Here is a 13,292-nt window from a genome sequence, read left to right on the forward strand (position 1 = left end):
TCATGGTGGAGAGATCTAACAGAATGTGGTCCACTGGAGAATGGAATGGCAAACCACTTCAGTATTCTTGCCTTGAGAACCCCATGAACAGTATGAACCCCATGAACAGTATTCCCCCTTACCTGAGGCAAATTTGTTGACACCTGTTTTATTATGGGAGAGGGCCTCCCATACACAATTTCCTACGGAGAAGAGCCATGGGACTGTGGGGTCATCCCACTGAGTCTGAGCAGAGCCGTCAGAAGCAAGTCCACCCAGGAGCAGTCAGTCTCTATGATCCACTTGGAGAGTCTCTTTAATGTCCGGTTGGTTCATTCTACCATCTCAGAACTCTGGGCCTATAGACAGTGTGCAGTTTCCATTTGATGTTTAAAGTTTTGCTTACTTGTTGTACTAAATCAGCTACAAAAGCCGGGTCATTGTCTGAACCAATGCTGGTAGGAAGTTCAAATCTGGGAACTATTTCCCTAAGCAGGCACCGGGCTACTTCTGATGCTCTTTCAGTCCAGGTAGGAAAAGCTTCTGCCCATCCCGAGAACGCACATACCATGACCAGCAGGTAACGGTAGTGTCGGTGAGGTTTCATTTCAGTGAAGTCCACTCCCAGGTGTTCAAAGGGCAGCGTGCCTTTCCACTGAATCCCCGGAGGTTTCTGTCTGAATACCGAGAGGCAGCATTAACCTGTGAGCGGGCAGCATGGCCTAGGTGGGTCGCTTGGTGTGTTTGGCTTACCAGAGTGGGTGCCAGCTCCTCTGGTACCAATAATTTGCCACTTGGCAATTCCCACCATCCCTTTTCAGTCTTGATGGCCCCTTCCGCTTTGGCTAACCTGACAGCCGTTGTCCTTGTTTTATGAGGCTAGTGCCATCAGTATATAGGACCCAACTAGGGTGTGGAACCTTGTGTCCTTTAAAACAAACTCCAGATACCTTACCTCCTCCTTGCAGATCTGGGCCTTCTTCTTCGACACCCGGGAACCTGCTTCCATCAGCAGCTGGGGCAGTGCTTTTGTCCCTTCCTAGCATTTTCCCTTGGTCTCAGCAGCCAGCAGCAGGTCATCCACATATTGTAGGAGCCAACATCCATATTCTTCTGGATGGAATAAGTTCAGGTCAGAAGCCAAGGCTTCCCCAAAGATGGCTGGGGAGTTCTTAAACCCTTGTGGGGGAGTCCAGATGAGCTGTTGCTTGGTGTCCCCAACTGGATCTTCCCATTCAAAGGCAAAGAAGGGCTGTGACGCTGGGGCGAGGCATACGAAGAAGAAGGCATCCTTGAGATCTAGGCGAGTATAAACTTTAGTCCTCGGCTGGAGGAGGCTAAGTAAGGTATAGGGGTTTGGAACAGTGGGGTGTAAAGTCACAGTAGCCTGGTTGACTAGCCTGAGATCCTGTACAGGCCTATAGTCCTGTCCTCCTTCCTTTTTGACTGGCAGGATCAGCGTATTCCAAGATGACTGGCTCTAATAGAATGCCCGTTTGTTTCAATCTATTGATGTGGGGCAGTATGCTGGCCCAGGCCTCTATCTGTATCGGGTTCTGGCATTTTCTGACCGGGATGGTGCCTGGCTTGATTTCTGTTATCACTGGGGCTTGATGTTTAGCCAGCCTGGAGGGAGGAGGTGGGGATTGTCTTCCGCCCAGACCTCAGGGAATAATTGAATTAGCTCGCTCTCATGCTCTTCTGGCCCACCAGTTCTTCCTTCAGAGGCTCATGCAACCTCCACTTATCTTGGGGTGATATTGAGAGAGAGAGAGCAAATAAGTCATAGTGTCCATCCGGAAGGTGGGCCTCTCCTCAGGGGAGAAAGTCACTTGTGCTCCTAGTTCGGAGAGCAAGTCTCTTCCCAACAGGGGTACTGGGCACTCAGGACTTGGTGCCCCATCTGACATTTTCTGGGCTGGCAAAAAGATTTAGTCATGTCTTCTCCCGATACCCAGTTACAGCGGTAGTCGTTTTGGACAGTGGTGCCACAGGTTTTGTTACTACCGACAGTTCTGTTCCTGTATCCACCATGAAGTCAATGTTTCGGTCCCCCACTTTTAAGGTTACCATGGGTTCTCGGGGACCTGATATCTCTGAGCCCCGGCAGCCCTATTTAATTTCCAAGTCAGCAAGCCCCTCCACTGCGGGAGCTTCCTCTTCCTTCCTTGCCTTAGAGCATTCATTCTTCCAGTGGCCAAAAGCTTGGCACCAGGCACACTGGTTTGGCTGTAACAGGACCCGAGACCTCCGTTGGGACCGGTTGAAGGACTGTCCTGTCCCTGGGGCAGATGAGGTTTTCTGGAGAGCCCGAGATAGACTTTCCCAGAGCAGCAGCTAGCACTGCAAATCTCTTGTCTGTTCTCTCTCGTTCCCTCCGGCTCTCTGGCAGAGCGCAGTCTCTGCTTAATTCCAACGTCTCCCTCCCCTTCTTGTCAGTACTCACCAGGAGAGGCGGGTATAGCTTGGGCGGTTTGGCTGGAGCCGGATCCTGGAAGTGTTGGCCAGAGGCTTCTGTCACCGGGATCGGAGCCTGCCGAGGTGGCGGCTCTACGACCTCGGGGAGAGCTGGCGGAGGAGCAGCGGCTGCTGCAGGACTTCACCTGGCCCTGGATGGGGCATTAAGGCGGCCTCCGGTCCTGGTGGAGCACTGGAAGGCAGGCGCATCATTATCCAGTATGGGGAAGGGGTCAGGTCATCCCCGTCCAAATCCTGTAGAATTTCCTTTTTTATTATCAATTTTTGTGCCATTAATATTTTTCCCTTTCCCTTCTGGATACAGAACCTTGTCCAAGTAGGAGGGCCTTGAGCTAACCCGAGCCATGAGTCAATATATGGATGTTGATCCAAGTGTCCTGGCTGTCCTGTGACTACTGTATAGGCTGCTTCCACCATTTCTAAGTTCATGGTGTCCTCTGGTGGCCGTCCTACTCCCACAGGGGGCCATTCAACCCCACAGAGTATGTGGAGGCGGTTAGGCTTCATCTTCACCCCATAGTCTCCTCCGAATCCCTTCTTTAAATTTTTAATCATGCGCTCCTATACAGTTGCCTTAGATTCACTTCCTCCCATCCTGCTTACCTTCACAGACCTTCTTCTACTTTTCCTTTTCGTTCTGTCTACGAAGTTCTCAGTACCCTATGCACTTCCGATATTTCCACTCAATGACACTTAAATTGCCATTCTGCCTCCTTCCTAATTGGGGTGAGAAGGGCCTTACCTGCCAGATCCCAGAAGGAGAAGGGGGATAGGCATGCCTTCACATGCCGGTCAGGACAGCCGAACCAGAATACCACCACGTGATCCAAGACTGTTTCTCCGTTAAAGTCCGTTCTGCCTTGGTGGGCTTGATCAGGTGCGGATGTAAACACAGATGGGTTAAATATCCCATGTCCCAGGCCATCTCTGGGAAAGGCAATTCATACTCACTTATTTATCCCCCTCCTTCTAGCCTAACAATTCCAAGGGGATCAAGAATTTCACAGCAGACGGGACACCTCCTGGGGGAGGGCAGAATACGAGCATTCAAGGACCAATTTCCTATCCTAAAAATCCCCTGGCGATCGCTGGTAATAATTTTCCCTGAGACAGCGTGGACACAACTCCTAGGTGACCTTCACAAATTTCCTTCCTAAACCTAGCACGCTCGTCGACCTATGTACCAAGCGATCGCTGCTTCCTGCCTATTCCAGGCCCCTGTGGGTCCGTGCCCCTTCTAGTCCCCCCCAGGGGGGTGATCAGGCCCCCTCTTCCACCCTGCCAGGTGGGTTCCTCCTCACCTGAGCGCTCAGTTCCCTTGATGCCGTTCACTACCTGCCAAAGAGAAGAAACGGGGCGTTGAAAGGCTGAATTCTTCTAGAGGGGCGAGGGGCCTTCCCTCCTCTAGGAGATTCAAGCCACAAAGCCTCAGGGTGGCCTCAAATGAGACCTGTCTCCTCAAAGTGAGGAGTTTCCCAGCCCATGCACCAAACGTTGTAGCCACGCGTTCCGGGAAAGAAACTCACTCAGAAGGACAATGCAGATAGTGGAGTGCAGTTTATTACACCGGCGGGTCCATAGCAGACTCTCCTCTTAGCCAAGGACCCCGACCAGCATTTGCGAAAGTCTTTTATACCCCATGTGTTCGTGTCTGAACCCACCACTCCAAATTCCTTGAGACTCACATAAACCAAGGAAAATACAATCCCAATAACCCCATGATTCACGTGCTATGTGCTCATGTGCTCAAACAGTCAAACAGTTAGCCAATAATCAATAAACCTGAGGTTACACTCTGATAGATACAGAAAACTTATGGCCTGTCTGGAGGAAGGGGTGATTAGTGCATGTTTTCTCTTAGGCGATAAGTAACCTAGATACGGTCTTCAAGGTTCCCCTGTCTGGAGGGGGTCTTATCCTTCTGTTGTTGTTTCCTTAGGCACTAAACACAGAGTTCAGAGCCCATTGGAAAGGTGGTCGAGCGTGATCAGCATGAACAGGCCTAAGATGGAGTCCAGGCCCTGTGAATTCCTTCTTCACTAGTAGTTTGCATCCTGTCTTGTTTTCATGTTTACAGTGAACAGAATTTTTTTATTTTGTCAGTCATATTAAAGAACCAACTTTTGGGAGGCTTTGTTGATTTTTAAGTATTTTTTTTCTTCTTCCTTTGGATTTAGTTTTCTCCTATTGTGATTTCATAAGGTAGAAGCACAGCTAATTGATTTTAGGTCTTTTCTGATATCTGCATTCAGTGCTACAAATTGCTAGAATGCTAGATTTCTAATCTAAAAAATAGATATGCAACAAGTGACAAAGGTTTACTGTATAGCACAGGGAAGTATAGTCAATAGCTTGTAATAACTTATAATGGAAAATAATTGCAAAATAATGTATGTATATATCTATAACGGAATCATCTTGCTGCATGCTTGAAACATTGTAAGTCAACTGTACTTACAATGTTTTCGGGAATTCCCTGCTGGTCCAGTGGTTAAATTATATATATATTAAGAAAAAAGAAGAAAAAAAATAGATAAATTGCCTTATCAACACTGCTTTCACTGTATTCACGTATTTTGAAGTGTTGAAATACTTAAAAATTTACCTCAAAATTTCTTCTTTGGGGAATTCCTCTTTGACTCATGTTTTATTTGAAAGTATATTGTTTAATTCTCAGTATTTTGGGATTTTTTCCAGCTATCTTTGTGTTACTGATTTCTAGTGTTAATTCCTCTGTGCTCTGAGAAAAGACATTCCATGATTTCTGTTGTTTCAAAGTTGTTAAAGGTACGTTTTCTGGGTTAGGATGTGGTCTGTCTTGTGAATGTTATATATGGCAGCATGAGAAGACTATGTGTTGTTTTTGGATGGAGTAAACTAGTAGTCTATAGGTGTCCATATATCCAGTTATATCAAACACAACTGAGCAACTGAACTGAAATCCACTATCATGTAACACTCTGCGGCTTCCTGGGTGATTTGAATACCTTATAATTTTTAAAACTCCTAATTGCTTTCTCTCTTCCTTTTTATTATTTTTCTCAATTGTCCCTCTGCTTCCACAGAGGATTGGTTCCAGGAGACCCTGCCTATACTGAAATCATTGGATGCTAAAGTCCCATAGTCAGCTCTCTGATTCTGAAGTTTTTGCATTTATGATTCTTCCAAGTATAGATCCTATAGTCATCTGTATTTATTGAAAAATATCCATGTTAAAAAAAACCCATGTGTGAGTGGATCCAAGCAGTTCTAACCCAGTTAGATCCAGAATTAACTGTACTGTATGATTATTCTAGGAGAAGGCAATGGCGCCCCACTCCAGTATTCTTGCCTGGAAAATCCCATGGATGGAGGAGCCTGGTGGGCTGCAGTCCATGGGATCGATAAGAGTCGGACACGACTGAGCGACTTCACTTTCACTTTTCACTTTCATGCACTGGAGAAGGAAATGGCAACCCACTCCAGTGTTCTTGCCTGGAGAATCCCAGGGACGGGGGAGCCTGGTGGGCTGCCGTCTATGGGGTCGCACAGAGTCGGACATGACTGAAGCGACTTAGCAGCAGTAGCAGCATGATTATTCTAACATGTTGAATATTTAAAATAATATCAACAACACCAAACTTAGATACAGACTAACAATTGATGCTTGCCAAAGAGGGGGAAGGTCCATTTATAAAATAAGTGAAGGGTGTGAGAAATCATAGATTTCTACTTATAAGATGAATGAATTTTTTAATGTAATGCACAGCATGATGACTCATTAACAAAACTGTATCTTATATTTCATTAATTAATTATTTATTTAGATGAGTTGCTTGTGGGATCTAGTTCCCTGACAAAGGATCGAATCCTCATCCTCTGTAGTGTAAGTGTAGAGTCCTAACCACTGGACTGCCAGGAAAGTCCAAAAACCATACTGTATATTCAGAAGTTTCTAAGAGAGTGGTTCTTAAAGGTTATCATCATGGGAAAAAAGTTGTAACTCTGATAACTAAAGTTAATTTGTTAGTTAGTGCAGTGTATATGCAGTGCTTAGTCGCTCAGTTGTGTCCAACTCTTTGTGACCCGAAGGACAGTAGCCTGCCAGGCTCCTCTGTCCATGGAATTCTCCAGGCAAGAATACTGGAGTAGGTAGCCATTCCCTTCTCCAGTAGATCTTCCTGACTTAGGGATTGAACCCAGGTCTCTTGCATTGCAGGCAGATTCTTTACCATCTGAGCCACCAGGGAAGCCAAGATCAAATCATGTTATACAGTCTGAAGATATACAGTGTTCCATTGCAGTTATATGTCAGTGAAATTTTTTAATTCTCTGAGGCTCTTACTTTCTCTATGAAACCCAGATTTTTAAAAAAGTATTTATTTTTATTTATTTTGGCTGCACAGGGTCTTAGTTGAAATACGTGGGATCTAGTTCCCTGACCAGGCAGGGATTGACCCCAGGCCCCCTGCATTGGGAACATGGAGTCTTAGCCATTGGACCACCAGGGAAGTCTGAAACCCAGATTTTTAGTTGATGTCATTTTTCATCTGTCTAAAGGATTTCCTCTACTATATTCCCACAATTTTTCTGTGTCTAAGAAAGTATTTCACCATCACTCTTAGAGATTAATGTTACGGATATTAAACTCTAGATTGGGGATGTCCACCCTCCCCAAACCCCATCATAATCACCACACCCACTGTACTTTAAATATTTTAACTCCATACCATTCTTATTTGCCTGATTTCTGAGGAGAATTCAAATGTCATTGTTTTTGTTGCTTCTCTAAAAGCCATTTATTCCTGTGGCTTCCTTGAGGATTCTTTTTTATTTCCTGCATTTGAATGTGATATACTTACCTGTAGTTTTTTTTATTTCAATCTGTCTGGTGGTTTGTGAGCTTTGTGGATCTATGGGTTGGTATCTAACATTAATTGGATTAAAATTTCTTCATCATTATTGCCTCAATAATTTCTTCTATTCTTTTTTCTTTTTCTCTTTGACATGTTTCCATATGTGTATGTTAAACCTTTTGCAGTTTTCCCACAGGTCTTGAATGTTCTGGTGTTCTTCAGTTTATTTTCTATCATTTTTTTGTTTGCTTTTTAGTTTTGGAAGTTTCTACTAAGAGAAAATCAAGCTTAAACATCCTTTTCTCAGTTGTGTTCAGCCTATGAATAATATGTGCATCACAGTCATTCTTCATTTCAGTTACAGTGTACTTGACTGTAGCTTTGTTTTTTGGTTCCTCTGTTAGAATTCTCATTTCTCAACTTACATTGTCCTTCTGGTATGGTATGCTGTTTTCTTTATTCTTTAGCAGAGGTTAATTAGCTTATTCATAATTATTTCATATTCCCCATGTGATCATCTTAACCTCCATGTGATATCTGATTCTGGTTGTGAATCTTTATCTCTTCAAACTCTGTTTCGTGGGACTCTGCAGATATTCAGTAGGCTCAATAGTTGCAAAAGTGTTAGATAAATTAGACTCTGTTAGTACAATTATTCGGAGAAGGCAATGGCAACCCACTCCAGTACTCTTGCCTGGAAAATCCCATGGATGGAGGAGCCTGGTGGGCTGCAGTCCATGCGGTCGCTAGGAGTCGGATACGACTGAGCGACTTCACTTTCATGCACTGGAGAAGGAAATGGCAACCCACTCCAGTGTTCTTGCCTGGAGAATCCCAGGGACGGGGGAGCCTGGTGGGCTGCGGTCTCTGGGGTCGCACAGAGTCGGACACGACTGAAGCAACTTAGCAGCAGCAGCAGCAGTACAATTATTAATACGTTTTGGTGGAGATAGATTCCTAAAATTCCTAAATTCTATCCACTGTCCATCCCTTTCCCTGGATCCACTGGATTTTTTTAGTGTAATATTTAAATGCCATATATTGTGTTACTGAGTTCCTCTGGGCCAGTGTTACCATTCACCCATCTTGACTGAGTTAGAAGTTGTATAGTTTGTGTCCTGTGTAGTCTTTCAGCTTGCAATGGAGAGTCCTTGGGGCTTCACGGTATGGACATCATTCTGGTCTCAACATAAAGTGCTCAGAGGTACCCTGGGGAAATAAACGGCAGCTGGGTGAGGGCTTGATATCAGGTCTGTGTTCATACCAGATAGAATGCCTTTCTTCCTTTGGACAAGTGTCATGGTGCCATCGTCAGTGGCTACAAATCATTTCTCTCATCTTTGTCTATTCTTGACCTTTTGTCAATTTGTCATTTCTACTACTTCCCAGTTTTCCCAGTTTCACGGCAGCCTACGATTCTTGCAGATGCTTCCTCAATTTGACTCCAAGCCTATTTCCGAACATACTCCTGGGCAGTGGTTCTTTCACGTGTCCGACATGGATTTGTGATGTCATCCTTCCCTCCAAAAAAGTCAACAAGGACTTCTTTACCACTTCTTTGTTTTCAGGTTCTTGGCATGGAGTTCAGGATAAGGAGACACCTTTTGAACAGAGCGAATTGCAGAAGGAGTCTCACAGATGAGGACATCCAGCACAGGTTTGTCTCCTGAGAAGGTCCAGCTCTGTAAGATGTGCATTCTAGTCTTGAGAGACATTTTGCATTTGGCTGAAGAACAAGGAACAAACAGCAGGCAGAAAACTGCTGTATGTGTATGTGGGTCATGTGGGAAATAATTCTGTTTCGCTGCCAACATTCAGCAGCACCAGAAGCAGCCTGTTGGGGAGAAATCCTGCCGATATGATATGGGCAGACCCACATTAAAAAAATATATTTATTTATTTATTTGGCTGTGCTGGGTCTTAGTTGGGACACTTAGTATCTTTTAGTTGAAGCACATTTTACCAAAGCTGGGAGCTCAGTAACCATAGGAAAATCCACACTGCAGAAAAGCCATATCAGTTCAAGGAATATGATAAATCTTTTACCAGTAAGTACTCTTTCATTGAACATCAGGGAACTCATACTGGAGAAAGGCCTTATGAGTGTAAAGTATGTGGGAAATCATACACTTTTCTGCCTGGTTTTCATTATCATCAGGGCATTTACAGGGGAGAAAGGCTATATAAGCCTGGAGAATTTAGGACATCCTTTACCAAATCCACCACCTCAGTTCCCATAGGAAAGTCCATCTTGGAGAAATTTACAAGTGCAGTGAATGTGGGAAATGTCTTATTGGTAGTTCAAATCTTCATTGTCATCAGAGAGTTCACACTGGAGAAAGGCCTTATGAATGCAGTGAATGCAGGAAATCTTTTATTAGTAAATCCAGTCTCTTTGTTCATCAGAGATTTCACATTGGAGAAAGAACCTTATGAATATCCCAAATATGGCTGGCTATTACTTTGAAGGAGTTTAAGGCTGTTCAGTTCAGTTCAGTCACTCAGTCGTGTCCTGCTCTTTGTGACCCCATGAATTGCAGCATGCCAGGCCTCCCTGTCCATCACCAACTCCTGGAGTCCACCCAAACCCATGTCCATTGAGTCGGTGATGCCATCCAACCATCTCATCCTCTGTCATCCCCTTCTCCTCCTGCCCTCAATCTTTCCCAGCATCAAGGTCTTTTCCAATGGGTCCATGGGTTTCAGCTTCAACATGTCCTTCCAATGAACACCCAGGACTGATGTCCTTTAGGATGGACTGGTTGTTAGAAGATGCAAAGAATCTCTGCATCAAATGGACCCTTTCTAGAGAGGAAGCACAGAGACATAGTATCATCTGTTTGTGATCTCGGCGATCTTGGCACAATGGATATGGACCTGGGATTCAGTGTTGCCTGGTTCAGGATTTGAGGAGTCTGGTCATTTCAGTCCTCTGCTGCCTCTCCCCACCGCTAAGTTTGGGGACTAAAAGAACACCTCCATCTTAATGCTTCAGCACTCCCACTCCCCACCGCATAAGCCCTGCCTGTACCATAGCCAAACCAATGCTGTGAGGGACTTACACAAGTGCTCACTACTGCCAGACCTTCATGAGAGTGGTCCCTCTACACTGCATGTATACACTGACTTCTACCCCTCAGCGCAAGGACTCTGTCTCCTGTGTCCTGACCATGAATTACACACATCTTCCTGCCTTACCACCAGGGACTCCAGCTTCATTTCCACCCATGCATGTCACCCTCCTGCTTGGGAAGTTCCTCACAGGGACAGCAGCACTAAGCCAGGCATTCCAGACTGGGTCATTGGTATCACCCCAGACTTCTTCACCACCATATGCAATGTTTGGTTTCTAAGGTCCTTTCCATCTTCATATACAGACTTCAGCATATTCCTAGTTGTTGCTGATTAGTCTCTCAGTCATGTCCAACTCTTTGTGACCCATGGACTGCAGCACACCAGGCTTCCCTGTCCTCCACCATCTCCTTGAGCTTGCTCAAACTCATGTCCATTAAGTCGGTGATGCCATCCAATCATCTTGTCCTCTGTCATCCCCTTCTCCTCCTGCCTTCAATCTTTCCCAGCATCAGAGTCTTTTCTAATGATTTGGCTCTTCACATAAGGTGGCCAGAGTATTAGAACTTAAGGTTCAGCATCAGTCCTTCCAATGAATATTCAGGACTGATTCTTTTAAGATTGACTGGTTTGATTAGCATGTCCCTATTACTCCATTATTTAGTTGACCCACTGATGGTTCTAGTTAATGTGAGGGACAATGAAGGAATAAGAGCATCCACTGTGGTTCCCACATGGACTGGTTCCCAGGTTCTTCCTCCTGTCCTCGTTACTGATCTTCTCACTGCTCCTCCCATCCCCACACCCTTCCATAAATGTAAGAATGCAAGTCACCAAATGATTGTTAAGCAACAAGTACTTGCCTACCCATTTTGGGACCCACACTAGACCAAGCTATCTTTTTTCTTTATTTTTAATATTTACTTTTAATTGGAGGATAATCGCTTTACAATGTTTTGCTCGTTCTGCCATATAACAATGTGAATCATCCACAAGTATAAATATGTCCCCTCCCTCTTGAATCTGCATCCCATCCGCACACCCAGTTCCACCCCTCTAAATTGTCACAAAGCACTGGGTTGAGCCCCCAGTTCTATACAGAACTTTCCCAATAGCTATCTGTTTTATGTATGGTAGAGGATGTTTCAGTCCTATTCGCTCCATTTTTCATACCCTCTCCTTCCTCCAGTGTTTCCATAAATTCCTGTCTGTGTCTCTATTCCTGTATATGCATTAATATATGACATTAATGTATATGTATATGCATTAATGTATATACATGTATACATTATATGCATTAATATATGACATTTTTTTCCTGACTTCACTCTGTACAATGGGCTGTAGGTTCATCCACCTCACTAGAACTGACTTGAATTGATTCCTTATTACGGCTGAGTAATATTCCATTGTATACGTGTACCACAACTTCTTTATCCATTCATCTGTCAGGGGACATATAGTTTGCATCCATGTCCTAGCTATTGTAAATAGTACACAATGAACACAGGGGTCCATGTTTCTGTTTGAATTATGGTTTTCTCAGGCTCTATGGTGGGAATATACATGGATATCACCATTATGCAGAATAGAATGGAGATTTCTTAAAAAGCTAACAACTACCATATGACCCAGAAATCCAGCCTATCTTAAACTCTAAGACTGGATGCATGCTGACACCTCCAATGAAGACTGTAAGATAGCAGTATGAAATCATTATGGTTTTAATTGCATTTCTCAGGATTTCTGATGTTGAGTGTTGCTGGTTTTTAATGTCTCTTTTCCTGTGTGTCTTGTTTGGGTATCTTTCTGTTCCTATCTTTTTGCCTACTTTTATTTTGTGGGATTTCCCCATTTTCCCTTTTTGTGACAAATAGGCGAGCAGGGAAACAACAAAGATATCCGTGATATTTCACTTATTCTTCAATAATGTGAGTGTTTCCTGCATGGAATTTGAATTTGGAATACTGAGAGAACATGTTCTCATGTTTTCCTCAATTTCTTTACTACGCATAATGCAATAATCAAATACATTATACACATTTAAGATAAATGTATACTATTAACATAAGCTACCTCAATCTTAAGTGCAGACATTCAGTTACAAAGTAAATCCTTTTTTATATTATAGCGTTTGCCAATTTCCATGAGTGTAAATACTTCCATAGCCAATGTCGGACTGCAAACATAATGTCACTGAACATGGAGTTGGGAAGCATTGCCAGTAGTGCACCACTGGATACTTTCCCCTCTTACAGGTTCAGTAGCCAAAAATAACTTTTAAGAATGCTACCATAGTTGAATGATCATATGGTGACAGGTTTTGCATATTTTAAACTCGTTTTATGGTTGTGCAGTAGACTTAAATTTTACGTATTTAATAAGTAAATGTCAATATTCTGATACTTTGTGTATACCCCTCAAACCAGTTTCTACCTGCCATTTTAATTCATCCTCAACATTAAAATTACTGATGTAAGAGCACATTCCACTTTTTACAATATGTAATTTTATTTATTTGTGATGGTGCTGGGTCTTCATTGTTGCACAGGCTTCTTCTAGTTGTGGAGAGTGAGGGGTACTCTCTGGTTGTGGTGCATGGGCATCTCATTGCAGTGTGCTAGAGCAGGGCTCTAGGGCACTAGGGCTTCAAGAGTTTTTGCATATGTGCTTAGTAGTTTTGGGTCCCAGGCTCTAGACCATAGGCTCAATAGCTGTGACCTGTGGTATTTCCTGGACCAAGGATTGAACCCTTGTCTCCTGCATTGGCAGGTGCAGTCTTTACCACTGAGCCACGAGGGAAGCCACCTACTTTTGTGATGACTGTTTTCAAATGTTTATATAAATGGCATGACTATTGCATCCTACCCCTTTGTGAGATCATTTATCATATCATGTATTTTTTGTGTGTGTTTTGGTAACATCATG

Source organism: Bison bison, unplaced genomic scaffold, assembly GCF_000754665.1.
Source record: "Bison bison bison isolate TAMUID 2011002044 unplaced genomic scaffold, Bison_UMD1.0 scf7180017864383, whole genome shotgun sequence".
Lineage (NCBI taxonomy): Eukaryota > Metazoa > Chordata > Mammalia > Artiodactyla > Bovidae > Bison > Bison bison.